The sequence below is a fragment of the Tachyglossus aculeatus genome, chromosome 5 (assembly GCF_015852505.1).
Source record: "Tachyglossus aculeatus isolate mTacAcu1 chromosome 5, mTacAcu1.pri, whole genome shotgun sequence".
Classification (NCBI taxonomy): domain Eukaryota; kingdom Metazoa; phylum Chordata; class Mammalia; order Monotremata; family Tachyglossidae; genus Tachyglossus; species Tachyglossus aculeatus.
Genome location: NC_052070.1, coordinates 92,220,026 through 92,231,386, shown reverse-complemented (window position 1 = coordinate 92,231,386; position 11,361 = coordinate 92,220,026).

The window sequence follows — 11,361 nt, the reverse complement described above, 5'->3', positions numbered from 1 at the left end:
TGGGGGGAAAAAAGATATTAAAGGGCAATCATCTAGAACAAATAATGCTTGGTCACAGATGAGATTTTCTCATTGATTCTGTGTCCTTCGTAGACATAATTGTATTTATTTAAGACCCTTAATTGTTACTTATCTCTCATGTCTCTTTTTCATGTTTGTTTGTTTTTAGTAATAGTGATATAATCTGGTGTTAGTTCATTTGCAAAGACAAGTTCCTTGTTCAGACCACTTTGTTACTGTGGTGGAAGGACTGTAAAATGGGCCTAATTAAACATCAAACGGAAACTCCTTAGCAATGGCTTTAAAGCACTCAGTCAGCTTGCCACCACCCATCTTTCTTCACTGATTTCCTATTATAACCCATTCGGCACACCACCCACCTTTTTTCGCTGATTTCCTACTATAACCCACCACCACCCACCTTTCTTCACTGATTTCCTATTATAACCCATTCCGCACACCACCCACCTTTCTTCGCTGATTTCCTACTATAACCCATTCTGCACACTTGGTTTTTCGAACACCAACCTATTCACTATAACTAAATTTCATCTATCAGGCCCCTGACTCCTTGTCCCTGTTCTCCTTCTGTCCTGGAACTCTTCCCTTCCTCATATATGATAGACCACCAGTCTCCCCAACTTCAAAGCCTAATTAAAATCACATATTCTCCAAAAAGGCTTCCCCAACTAAGCCCTCATTTTCCCTACTCTCTTTCCCCTCTGTGTTGCCTACACACTTTTAAAAATATTTCATGTGACTTTTGCAGAAGTTTTGGAGCAGATCCTAATTTCTGTCCTGTAAGTGTACGGGAAAATGGGCCCCGATTATGTTTTTCAGGATTATGATCTGTTGAATCAAGCTCTATATGCCTGTGGCCAATTTCATTTTCTGATTTTAAGAATCGAGTGTTGCTGTTTTTCCTTCCTTAGGACTTTCCCTGGTTAAAAATTCCAAAAATCTAGAAGCAGCGTGGCTCAGTGGACAGAGCACGGACTTGGGAGTCAGAGGTCATGGGTTCTAATCCTGCTCCACCACTTGTCAGCTGTGTGACTTTGGGCAAGTCACTTAGCTTCTCTGTGCCTCAATTACCTCATCTGTAAAATGGGGATTAAGACTGTGAGCCCCATGTGGGACAACCTGATTACCTTGTATCCCCCTAGCGCTTAGAACAGTGCTTGGCATATAGTAAGTGCTTAACAAATGCCATCATTATTATTACCCCACTGTTGGGTAGGGACTGTCTCTATATGTTGCCAACTTGTACTTCCCAAGTGCTTAGTACAGTGCTCTGCACACAGTAAGCGCTCAATAAATACGATTGATTGATTACCAATTCTTGACCCAGTTTACCAGTCATCACTGTTTATCTTTTTCATCTTAATTATGTTTGTGGTAAGGATTATACACCTACAATAAAGTAATAAAACCTAATTGGCATTTGATATTTTTAGAAGTAAGGCTAATAGGCCTCTTCTAAATAGACCTTTCATCATGAACCACTAGGGTAAACAAAATAAAACTTTGTTTCAGGTTTGTCAGGTGGAGGGTGGGGGGTGGGGCGGTGAAATCATTCCTGAATCATGTGGTGGAAAAAGCAACTGTAGAATGAACTATCTGTCCTTCATTTATTAAAGGTCAGAAACAGGTTGTGCCTTTAAGTAGATCAGTAGTCAATTTAACCATCATCCTACTGGTGGTCCAAGAATGGCTTGCATGTGCCACCATTGAATTTCTGGGCCTTGGGGTTCTTGGTGCAGACTTCACAGCACCTCCAATTCATTAAATACTATTTTGTGGCTATCTGATGCCAAGCAATGAACTAGGCACTTTGAAGACTCTAATAAAAGTAAGATCTCTGTCTGTGCCCTTGAGAAGGTGGAGGGGACATGCAGACAGATTGTCCAGGCTCAATAGGAGTTTGAGAAAAAGAAGATTAAACCAATAACATAAAAAGCAATCGAGAGCACTTAATAACTGATGTGCACATAAATGCTCAGGGTGGCTGATGGGCTGACAGGACCACGGACAATCACTGTTAGAGGGGGCTTTATCAGGAGATTGGGAGGGGCATAGCTGGCACATTTAAAGGAGAATGTCCTAGGCAGGGAGAGGTGTGAGCACTGGGCTGGAAATGGCACAATCAAGCATGAGGAACAGTTCTATTTACATGAAAGGAGCAAATAATACCAGTTGGGGTGTAGTAAGTAACCCCTTGCTCATGTCCTCCCTCTGGCCAGGAGCTCCTTCTCCCTTCATATCCAACAGACCGCCACTCTCCCCATCTTCAGTGCCTTGTAGACTGAAAGCTCATTATGAACTGGGAATGTGTCCACTAATTCTGTTATATATTTATTCTGTTATATTAATTCTCTCAGGTGCTTAATACAGTGCTCTGCACATAGTAAGAGTTCAATACCATTGATTGATTGATTGATTGATTCAAGGTCTAGTAAAATCATATTTCCATCAAGAGGTTTTCTCCAACAAACCTCTATTTTCCCTACCTTATTAGTCTTCCCTCTGGGTTGCCAATGAACATGAGTCTGTACCCCTTAAACATTTTGATATTCACTCCACCCCCCAGGCCAACTGCACCTATGTACATAGCCTTATCAATCAATCAATCAAATTTATTAAGTGTCTACTGTGCACAGAGCACTGGTCTGAGTGTTTGGGAGAGTGCAATATAACAGTAGAACAGAGATGGTAGACATGTTCCCTGCCCACAGTGAGCTTACAGTTTAGAGGCAGGGAACATATCTACCGACTTTATTGTAATATTCTCTCCCAAATGCTCAGTAGAGTGCTCGGCATGCAGAAAACTCTCAATAAATACTATTGATTGATTGGTACTGTTTTTCTACTCTTCTACTCTACAACCACTTTCTTAGGGTGCCTATCTGCTCTTAGGGCTTCATACACTTCCTCTACATAGTCGATTTCTTAATCTATCTCTCTAGCCCTGTCCTCTCATCGAACCTGCAATTTCACATTTCCTCTTGCCTCCATTTGATCCCATAAGCGGACATTAATCGAACTGCTCCAGAAGCTGGAAGGGGTCCTCTGTGGAGTACAGAGCTGTAAATAAAGTTGGACAGCTCTTCAATGGTGGGACCTCCCCTCCCGAGGAACAGGGACAGGTCTAAATTCCCTCCTGTATATTCTTTCCTGGCAATTAGTACAGTGTTCTGCACACCATAAACCCTTAGTAATAACTACTAAGCAGCATGGCTCAGTGGAAAGAGCCCGGGCTTTGGAGTCAGAGGTCATGGGTTCAAATCCCGGCTCTGCCACTCATCAGCTGTGTGACTTTGGGCAAGTCACTTAACTTCTCTGGGCCTCAGTTACCTCATCTGTAAAATGGGGATTAAGACTGTGAGCCCCACATGGGACAACCTGATCACCTTGTAAATTCCCCAGCGCTTAGAACAGTGCTGTGCACGTAATAAGCGCTTAATAAATACCGTTAAAAAAAACTACTATTACTACTACATATTTGCAAATTTTTGATTACTTTTATTTTTATTTGGTTTTCTATGGTATTTCTTAAACACTTACTATGTGCCAGGCACTGTTCTAAGGTGAAGTAGGTTGCTGTTGGGTTGTTTTTTTTTAAGGTATTTGTTAGCACTTACCATATTCGTGCATTCATTCAATCATATTTACTGAGTGCTTATTGTGTGCAGAGCACTGTACTATGCGCTTGGGAAGTACAAGTTGGCAACACATAGAAACAGTCCCTACCCAACAACGGGCTCACAGTCTAGAAGACTAGACTGTCTAGACTGCTATATGCCAGCACTGGGGTAGGTACAAGATAATCAGTTTGGACAGAATCCCTGTCCTGCATGGAGCTAACAGCTAATGGTATTTGTTAAGCACTTTCTATGTGTCAAGCACTGTGCTAACCATATCAGACACAGTCCATGTCCTGCATGGAGCTCACAGTTGTTATTAATAGCATTTGTTACGTGCTTGCCATAATAATTCCGGTATTTGTTAAGCGCTTACTGTGTGCCATGCACTGTACTAACTGCTGGGGTGGATACAAGCAAATCAGGTTGGACACAGTCCCTGTCACACCTGGGGCACACAGTATTAATCCCCATTTCACAAATGAGGTAACGGAGGCACAGAGAAGTCAAGTGCTTTGTCCAAAGTCACACAGCAGACAAGTGGAGGAGTTGGGATTTGAACCCAGGTCCTCTGACTCCCAGGTCTGGGCTCTTCCAACTATACCATAAGACTTGCTATATAGTTTGTATTTGACTTGCTTATATACTGCTTTTATTAATTTAGCAAAATATAAGGCAGTTGAATTTCAGAAATAGTGATTAAATCGCCATCTCAGTCATTTCTAGCCTGAGAGCAATTGCAAATTCTTTCCAATTACCTCCTTTGCAATTTCAAACTATTTGATTGAGGGCGTTGCCTTTTCATTGAGTTAGGCAACCATTTACTTGAGGGAAGCAACCCTTTGCTTGAGGGAGAGGTACCTTTTCTCAAACAAATCCCCTTTGGATATTCTAAACTGACAACTCCAGCCCCCTAGGATTTTCTTATTCCCATTAAGGCCCTACAGTCCCTGGCCAGCATGGAGCTCACAGATAATGGTATCTGTTAACAAAATTAAATCCATCAGGTGCTCTGCACACAGTAAGCGCTCAATAAATACGATTGATTGATTGATTGTTAAGCACTTTCTATGTGCCAAGAACTGTAGTAGGCTCTAAAGTAGGTACAAACTAATCGGATTGGAGAGAAATTAAGCAGCTTGCTCAAGGACACACAGCAGACAAGGTGCAGAGCAAGGATAAGCAGCATGGCTCAGTGGCAAAAGCCCGGGTTTGGGAGTCAGAGGTCATGGGTTCTAATCCCGGCTCTGCCACTTATCAGCTGTGTGACTTTGGGCAAGTCACTTCACTTCTCTGGGCCTCAGTGACCTCATCTGTAAAATGGGAATTAAAAGTGTGAGCCCCCCGTGAGACAACCTGATCACCTTGTATCCCTCCCAGTGCTCAGAACAGTGCTTGGCACATAATAAGCACTTAACAAACACCAACATTACTATTATTATTATTGTAAGAACTGAGATCCCTCTGACTCCCAGGTATGTGCTCTTTCCACTACGTCAGCTGCTTTGGTCTAGCACCTGATATTTCACTACCCCCACACTCCATTGAACAGTCTGCCAAGCATTGTGCCAGTCTTCTTTGATTCATTTTCTACATCCTTGTCCATCATTATATCATTGATACACTGCCCAGATAACAGAATGATGTGACAAAGTTTAGCTTTGTGTTGCCAATATAAGATTCTGATGGTGTGCCTGGTTTGGCTGGTGAAGGCTGATGCCTCATCTCTGATTTTTAAAGACTCATTGCCAGCCCTTAACATGTTACTTATATAATGAATAGGATTGAAAGCATTTACATGAGTTATTGGGTGTGGAGCTTTAAGGCACAGTCATCCATATACAGCAATTCTTGAATGGCTGTCTCTATGCCTCTGGATGAATCTCGAAGTCTGTTGAGTTGGACTAGTTTCCAAGAGGGACCGAGGCTTATTTGAACTCCTGTGTCCAGGTCTCTTGGTTGCATCTTTGAGCATTGCTGAGTAAAATAAATTGAACTGGACCTGGCCAACTGCCCCTAATGTCCTTGCCAACAATTTGGGAACCTGCATAGCCTAATGGAAAGAGCATGGGCCTAGGAGTCAAAAGTCCTGAGCTCTAATTCTGGCTCTGCCTCTTGCCTGTTGTGTGACCTTGGGCAAGTCACTCAACTTCTCTGTGCCTCAGTTTCATCATCTGTAAAAGGGGGATTAAAACTTCCACCCTCCAATTTAGAGTGTGAGCACCATAAGGGACGGGAACTTTGTCCAACCTGATGATCTTGTATCTCCCCCAGAACTTGGTAGTGCTTAACAATACCATAAAAAACTATTTTATCTATAAAATTGAAACCATCTGGTATGATCTCACTACAATCTACCCTGCTCACCCTCTTCCTACCTTCTCTTTGACTCTCCCAACCTTCCCAACAGTTTTTAAGAGGAGATCTTCTACCTCCTCTCAAAATCTACCTCCTTCACCTCACCTATGACTCCTTCCCTACACACCTCATTAAAATATGTGCCCCCTTCATTTTTCCCTCCCTGCTTCCATCTTAAAATTATCACTCACTCAATCATATTTATTGAGCACTTACTCTATGCAGAGCACTCTATGAAGCACTTTGAAGAGTACACTACAATAGAGTTGGTAAGCACTATCCCTGTCCACAAAGAGTTTACATTCTACAAGGGAAGGCAGACATTAAAATAAATTACAGATGGACATGTTCATAAACCTCATAAGCACTGTGGGGTGGGGTAAAAATCAAAGTGTTTAGGGGTTATGGCCCCAAGTGCATAGGTGATGGAGAAGGGTGGGAAAAAAGGAAAATGAAGAGAAGGGAGGGCAAAACTAGGGGAAGTAACACAGAAGAGAGGGTAAAAATAGGGCAAGTGATACAGAAGAGAGTAAATTGTGGAAGAGAGAACATAGGGAAGGCCTCTTGTAGGAGATGTGATTTTAGTAGAGCTTTGAAGATGTGGTAGTCTGTCAGTTACGAATGGGAAGGGAGTTCCTGGTTGGAAGGAGGCTGAGGACAAGGGGTTAGGAGTGAGAAAGATGAGACTGAGGTTCAAGGAGTGACTTGGCATTAGAATACGAACTGTGGGGCTTGGGTTGGAGTAAGAAAACAGAGAGGTAAACTAGGGCGGGAAGAGCTAATTGAGGGTTTTAAAGCCAATGGAAAGGTGTTTCTGTTTGATGCAGAGACGGACTGGCAAACACTGGAGGTTTTTGAGGAGTAGGAAAACGTTGACCAAAATTTTTTTTTTGAGAAAAATGATCCAGGAAGTGAAGTGAAGTATGGCCTGAAGTGGACAGGGAAAGTGGGGAAAGAAGTCATTGAGGAGGTTGATGCAGTAGTCAAAGTTGGATGATGATGATGATGATGGTATTTGTTAAGCGCTTACTACGTACGAAGCACTGTTCTAAGAGCTGGGGTATACAAGGTGATCAAGTTGTTCCACGGGGGGCTGGATAGAATAAGACCTTAGATTAGGATAGGAGCAGTTTAGATGGAGAGGAAGGGGTGGATTCTGAAGCTTTTCCTTCCCCACTGCTTTTAAATATGCTTATTTATCCACTCCCTTGGAAAAAAAAAACCCTCCCTTGAACTTGTGGTTCCCCCGACTTATTGTCCCATCTCGTTCCTACCCTTCCTTTCCAAATTTCTCAAAAAAGTTGTTTATACCCACTTCCAAACACCTCTTCTCCAATTCTCTTCTTGACTTCCTGAAATCTGGCTTCTGCCCCCTCTGCTTCTGAAGCAGAGTGGTCAGAGTAAAGTAGACTGTAAGCTCATCCCTCTAGACTGTGAGCTCCTTGTGGACAGGGAATGTGTCTGTTTATTGCTGCATTGTATTCTCCCAAGGCTTTATATAGTACTCTGCACACAATAAGTGCTCAATAAATATGATTGAATGAATGAATGAAATCATGGCCTAATGAAAGGAGCCTGGGCCTGGGCTTTAATTACAGCTCCATCACTTCTCTGCTGTGTGACCTTGGGTGAGTCTCTTAACTTCTCTGGGCCTCAGTTATCTCACCCGTAAAATGGTAGTTATGACTGAAAGCCCCAAGTGGGACATAGACTATGTTTAACTCGATCATCTTGTATCTACCCCAGTGCTTAGTACAGTGCCTGGCACATAGTAAGTGCTTAACAAACGCCATAAAAAAACTAGAAAAGGGAGACAGTGAAGGCAAAGAGGTCTGCAAGGAGGCTAATACAGTAGTGGAACCGGGATGTTGGCAAGTGTTTGGAGCAGTGTGGTGGACGTTTGGATGGAGGGGAAGGGGAAGATTCTGGAGATGTTACAAAGAGCCAGCAAGATTTTGTGACTGAATGAATTATGCAGGTTGAAAGAGGGAGGAGTCAATGCCAAGTTTGTGGGCTTGAGAGACAGAGAGGATAGTGCTGATAATAGCGATAGGAAAGGATTTGGGAAAGAAGGTGAGGTGTTCAGTTTAGGTTGTGTTGAGCTTGGTGTGCCAGCGAGACATCCATGTAAAGATGACCTGGCATTCCAACCTCACCAACTTGAATGTGGGGGAGGAGAGGTTATTGAAAAATCAGATTCAGCCTCATAGTTAATAGATCTGCCAAAAACTGGTATTGGTCAACAGCCTCAACAGCCATAAGAATGAGAATTAAAAATTCTGGAAACATAAATATCTAAGCAAGGGCGTACATGATTTGGGCGGGATTAAAACAGACTTTTTTATTTCTGTACTAAATTTCACTCAGAATACAGGTTAAAGTTACAACCATGAGTGGGAGTGACGGATTGTGGCAGTAGTTCTGAGGCTGAGAATGGCAGACCAGTAATAACGAGAACGAAGATTAAGGGACAGGGGTTTACTTTTCTGATTGCCCATTAGAAGCTAGTAAGAAGTGAATTCAGCTGCCAAGAAGTAAGAGTTGAAATTAGCAAATGGATAAGCAGCAAGCAGCATTGTCTAATGGAAAGAACTGAGGCCGGGGAGTCAGAAGACTCAGGTTCTAACCCCAGTTCTGCCACATGTCTGCTGTGTGACCTTGGGCAAGTAACTTTACCTCTCTGTGCCAAAGTTTCTGCTTCTGTAAAATGGGGATTAAAACTGTGAGCCCCATGTGGGACAGGGACTGTGTCAAACCTGATTAACTTGTTTCTAACCCAGTGCTTAGAACTGTAGTTGGCACATAGTAATTGTTTGACAAGTGCCACAAAAAGTGGAAATTCATTAGTGATCTGGGCCATCTTTATGGGAGGGCAGAAAATGAACATGGGGAAAGGAAGCTGTCCTGGTTTCAAGCTTAGAAGAGGTCTTCCCTGGGGAGTGGTATAACACACCAAGAAATTTCGGCTGTCCACTCAGCAGGACTAACAAATTCCCCAAACTGGCCTGAAGTTGCCCCTTTCTGTGGTCTTTTGCATTTGTTGCTACTAGTCATAAGTTGACAGAAATTTCTAACCCAGGCCTGAGCACCATGGCTAACCATGGCCAATTAATAATAATAATTATAATTATGGCATTTGTTAAGTGCTTCCTACATGTGAGACACTGTACTAAGTGCTGGGGTGGATACAATCCCTGTCTCACTTGGGGCTCACAATCTCAATCTTCATTTTACAGATGAGCTGACTGAGGTCCAGAGAAGTCAAGCAACTTACCCAAATCCCAAGCGGACAAGTGGTAGAATGAGGATTAGAACCCATGACCGTCTGACTACCAGGACTGTGCTCTATCCACTATGCCATGCTGCTTCTCCTCTATGCTACCCTCTCAGTTGCCAGGATGCCTTCTAGAGAGTTTTCCGGGCCTATGCTTTGTCTCCTGTAGTTGAGTGAGTGGATCACCCTAGGCCAGGCTCCACACTATAGACCCTGGACTTGGCTCTGCCCACAGTCTAAGGGGCCTTTGAAACATTTTTGTTTTTTATTCATTCATTCATTCAATCATATTTACTGAGCGCTTACTATGTGCAGAGCACTGTACTAAGCGCTTGAAAAGTACAATTTGGCAACAGATAGAGACAATCCCTACCCAACAACATGGGGCTCACAGTCTAGAAGGGGAGAGACAGACAACAAAACAAAACAAAACAAGTAGACAGGCATCAATAGCGAGCTCCTCCTGGATCCTGGGAAAACTAGAGATGTTTGGGGAAGGTGGGAAGAATATTTGGACATGAAAGCTGAGAATGGTAAGGGGATGCTTGCTAGGGCAATTGAGTGGGGAGTGAAATTAGGAATAACAACTCGGAATGACATTTAAGGGTGGGGAAGTCCATCATGCAATTTGTGGGGCCAGGAAGTATTCCGGGATGGTGATGGAGGGGATGAATGTGACAGACCTGTGAACCGGACAGTCAGGTTTCTGGAGAGGCTGAGCCCAAACCCATGAGTGGCTCAGTACAGCGTGGCTCAGAGGAAAGAGCCTGGGCTTGGGAGTCAGAGGTTGTGGGTTCCAATCCTGACTCCGCCACTTGTCAGCTGTGTGACTTTGGGCAAATCACCTAACTTCTCTGGGCCTAAGACTGTGAGCCCCATCTGGGACAACCTGATTACCTTGTATCCCCCCAGTGCTTAGAACAGTGCTTGGCACATAGTAAGTGCTTAACAAATGCCATCATCATTATCATCATTATTATTATTATTAGAGTGTTCTGCACACATAATCCCGACTCTGCCACTTGTCAGCTGTGTGGCTTTGGGCAAGTGACTTAACTCCTCTGGGCCTAAGACTATGAGCCCCATGTGGGACAATCAATCAATCGTATTTATTGAGCGCTTACTGTGTGCAGAGCACTATACTAAGCGCTTGTGAAGGACAAGTTGGCAACATGTACAGACAGTCCCTACCCAACGGTGGGCTCACAGTCTAGAAGACAACCTGTTGTCTTCAGGTTGGGACAACCTGTTTACCTTGTATCCCCCCAGGGCTTAGAACAGTGCTTGGCACATAGTAAGCACTTAACAAATGCCACCATCATTATTATTATTATAGTGCTCTGCACACAGTTAAGCGCTCAATAAAAACGATTGAATGACTGGATGAATAGTCCTGAGGAATAAAAGTCCCTGATACTTCCTTCGCTTGACGACCCAAGACTGTAATCTCGTTGTGGACGGGGAATGTGTCTGTTGATCATCATCATCATCATCAATCGTATTTATTGAGCGCTTACTATGTGCAGAGCACTGTACTAAGCGCTTGGGAAGTAGAAATTGGCAACATATAGAGACAGTCCCTACCCAACAGTGGGCTCACAGTCTAAAAGGGGGAGACAGAGAACAAAACCAAACATACTAACAAAATAAAATAAATAGAATAGATATGTACAAATAAAATAAATAAATAAATAGAGTAATAAATATGTAGAAACATATATACAGGTGCTGTGGGGAAGGGAAGGGGGTAAGATGGGGAGGATGGAGAGGGGCTCTCAGCAGGGCCTTGAAGGGAGGAAGAGAGTTAGCTTGGCGGATGGGCAGAGGGAGGGCATTCCAAGCCCGGGGGATTGTTGATTGTTGCTCTGTACTCTCCCGAGCGCTCAGTACGGTGCTCTGCACACGGTAGGCGCTCGATGAATACTTTTGAACGCACTGGTTTTCCCAGGTGGCCAGTCTCGGCCTCAAAACCTCGGCATTTTAGGAAATCCGTCTTCAGACTTTTGCGCAATCAAGGGGTTTCAGGACTTTCCGGATCCGAAAAGCCGGTCGGTCCGGTGTCCCAAACCGGGCCGCGGATACCACAGCTGC